Raw genomic sequence first — 3,081 nt, 5'->3', positions numbered from 1 at the left:
CGGAAATGAAGTTTTGAGCGCTAAACGTTCACGGTCAGGGAGAATTTTCTTAGAGATAGATGCCTGATGACATATGTGTTTAGAAAGCATGATTACCAATCCTCCTCCCCTACCAGCATTTCGATCTAATCTGAAAATTCGAAAGTTTTTCATTGAAAATGATTTATAAGGTGATAACCACGTTTCTTGTAAAAGCACGATATCACGGTTATGTTTCTGAATAAGTAGTTCTAGATCTGGAAGAGAAGAGAGTATGGAGCGGCAATTCCATTGTAACACTTTGATACCTGCCATGATTACTGACGAATTGAAGAGGCAGACACCGCCTCTTTGAGGATATCAACATTGGGAAGAAGTTTTGGTGGTACTTTTCTAGCTTTCATCTCATGAGAACTAGATTTAGATGGTGACGAGGAAGCACGACGCTTCTTCGAAAAAAAAAATTAGACCTCACCGAAACGGGCAAGGCCCCACAAAAATTGGCCTATAGGCTCATTGGAATGCCCCTCCCCACGGTGATCTTTAGCAAAAGGCGAAAGATCAGTTCGCGGAATTGAGGAGAGGCCTTTCTCGTTTTTGTTAAGCACTGACCGAAGCGCTGGGGATCATTTTTTTTTATTTTGAACACTTGCCATATATGGTATAGAAAGGCTGTAGTTAAGCTAGAGTAGGTGGTTGAGAATATTCTCTTCAAGAAACCTGACCAAGCTCTGGCTCATATACTCTCCCGAGCGTTTATCCTACTAAGGTATCTGTGAGGCCGGTTTTCATTGCGAGAGAATTATATGACTCATCAGCAACAAATCCAGACGTCCAAAAACAATGACTTCCGAAAATCCATGTGACGATGGAAAGAAAAATAAAATTTCTGCCTGTCCGTCATGGTGGCTTAGTGGTTATGGCGCTCGGCTGCTGACACGAAAGACGCGGATTCGAAATCGGCCGCGGCACTAGAATTTCGATGGATCTAAAATTCTAGAGGGCCGTGTACAGTGCGATGTCAGTGCACATTTAAGGTCCCCAGGTGGTCGAAATTTCCGGAGCCCTTCACTACGGCGTCCCTCATAGCCTGAGTGCGAATATGCGGTATATTGAATTCAAGACTTCCAGACTGCGAGGCAAGCATAGAACCAGTGTTATAGGCATTACCAAAAAAAAGTAACTAAATACGTTACTGGTTACACTAAAAAAAACGCATTACCGCCCTACTTTACCTACAAAAAAAGGTAACGCGTTACCGTTGCCGTTACCGAAAAAAACGTAACGCTCGTTACTTTGCCGTTTCTCAATGGCCATTAGTTTTAATAACTGCGTCTTCGCTGTAAGAACTCAAGATAACAATTTTATAAAGCTCATACTTCATTTAATTCCAACTTCAGAAAAACGCCATAGCTGAACATAACAAATTTACACCAATTCCGGCGTGCGTTTTCTTCCGAAATTACGCGGAAATTCTGTAGCAATAAAGAAATGTTTGAATGTCATAGTTGCGGAAAAGATATATTTGCGCACATAAACAATTTTTTTTACTTGAACCTGCATAATTATCGCAAAAATTCAAGTGTTTACGTCAGGGTGTTCGAGGTAAGCTTCGCTCGCTTAGGAACTCAACTAGAAACGTAGCCACAGTTGGAAACAGCCCTGCTGACTGCAGTCTCCTTTTCTGTGCTGTACCATTGTACTCCTTCGACGGCTCTCTTGGGGGCATCTTGAAGTAAACTGGCGACATTCCTGGCTTTGCTCAGAAGAGGGAACTGCTTCCACCAAGAACGCGAGAGTGTCGCCTGGGAACGAGACCTTTTGGTTGGAAAACAAGCTTACGCAGAAACTGACGTACAGATTTCTGCAAATGGTCCATTGGTGGCTCGGCATGCGTCCACTCTTTAGAGAGTTGTGTGTGTGAGTGGTTTGGGGGTGAAGACAAGTGCGTGACTGCGTGTTCGTGCTGTTTTTTTTAGTTGAGTGCTTCGTCAAGGGCAGATGTTTTTTGGCATGCATGCGAGCCGCAACAAGAGTCATCGAGAAAACCGGTAGAATTTGTTTATTTGCAACATCATCTTCGGTTTTTTTTTAAAAAGAGGCGGAGGAGGACAACTGAAATAAAAAGTAACTAGTAACGTGACACCTCACGTTACCGAAAAATGTTAACGTAAGTATGTTACCCGTTACAGTTCCCAAATGGTAACGAGTACGTTACTAAGTTACCGAAAAAAGTAACGCGTTACCGGTAACGCCGTTACTTGTAACGCGTTACCGACAACACTGAGGGTGACATGCACTTTTCATTCCTGGGTGGCGGCTATTAGGACCTGGAAAAGGGATTTAATGCTTGCATGCCATGCCAGCATGCAGAGGGGGACGACCTGTATATACAAAAAACAAAGCCCGGTGAGTCGCAGTAACTAGTGGCGGTTTGAAGCAGTTTTCGGCGTAGGCTGCTGGCTACAGGTACCGCCATTGGGATATGGTTCACCAGCTTGCACTAGTCACCACAGTGCACCGTGAACACTTTTCATACATAACACCGAAAGAACGGTAGCATTTTCCACGCGATTACGGACACAGAAGAACGCATACATCGATCGCCACGAACGTGCTGTCTGTGCTAAAGCCCGCTACGAGAAATTAAGCAAGCAAATCTCACTTTCGAACGAGTGAGTGACAGGGTCATGGCAGAGGACACACTTAATGAATTTAGATAGGTTAACGTCAGTTACAACCCTACCGCATGTTGCATTTACTTGCCCGCAGATGCAAGTGTTGAAATAGCAGGTTTAAAGGAATAACTGGAGCAAATTTGTCCGGTATTGTGGTTATACGCTTCTCCGATGAAAGATCCGCTAGGTGGCGCCGCCCTAGTTAGCTGGCTGCCTACCGCGCTCTGCTTTAACCTGCCCCTGGCCTGGTCCAGGGCCTCGCCCGCCCCTGGATTTACACTCCATCGCTTCAGGAAGGCTCCCGAAGCACGTGGAAACCATCGGCATCACGGCCCGCTGCCGAACTGGCCCTCCAAGCGTCTCCAAAACTGTGAAGCGGCGCGGCGCCTCGCTAAACCTAACGCGCCGCGCCTCCACCGCCGCA

The 3,081-nt window shown here is 45.6% G+C and overlaps 1 non-coding gene across 1 annotated transcript; it reads right to left on the bottom strand.

Moving 5' to 3' along the window:
* Positions 1-447: 447 nt before the first annotated feature.
* On the bottom strand, positions 448-573 carry LOC149328042 (U5 spliceosomal RNA). The gene has a single exon (XR_016285878.1). It is a non-coding gene; the product is annotated as a U5 spliceosomal RNA (small nuclear RNA).
* Positions 574-3,081: the final 2,508 nt, after the last annotated feature.

This window comes from Amblyomma mixtum, chromosome 9 (assembly GCF_055824585.1).
Source record: "Amblyomma mixtum isolate Tamu chromosome 9, ASM5582458v1, whole genome shotgun sequence".
NCBI lineage: Eukaryota > Metazoa > Arthropoda > Arachnida > Ixodida > Ixodidae > Amblyomma > Amblyomma mixtum.
This window is presented reverse-complemented; position numbering and strand designations above follow the sequence as displayed.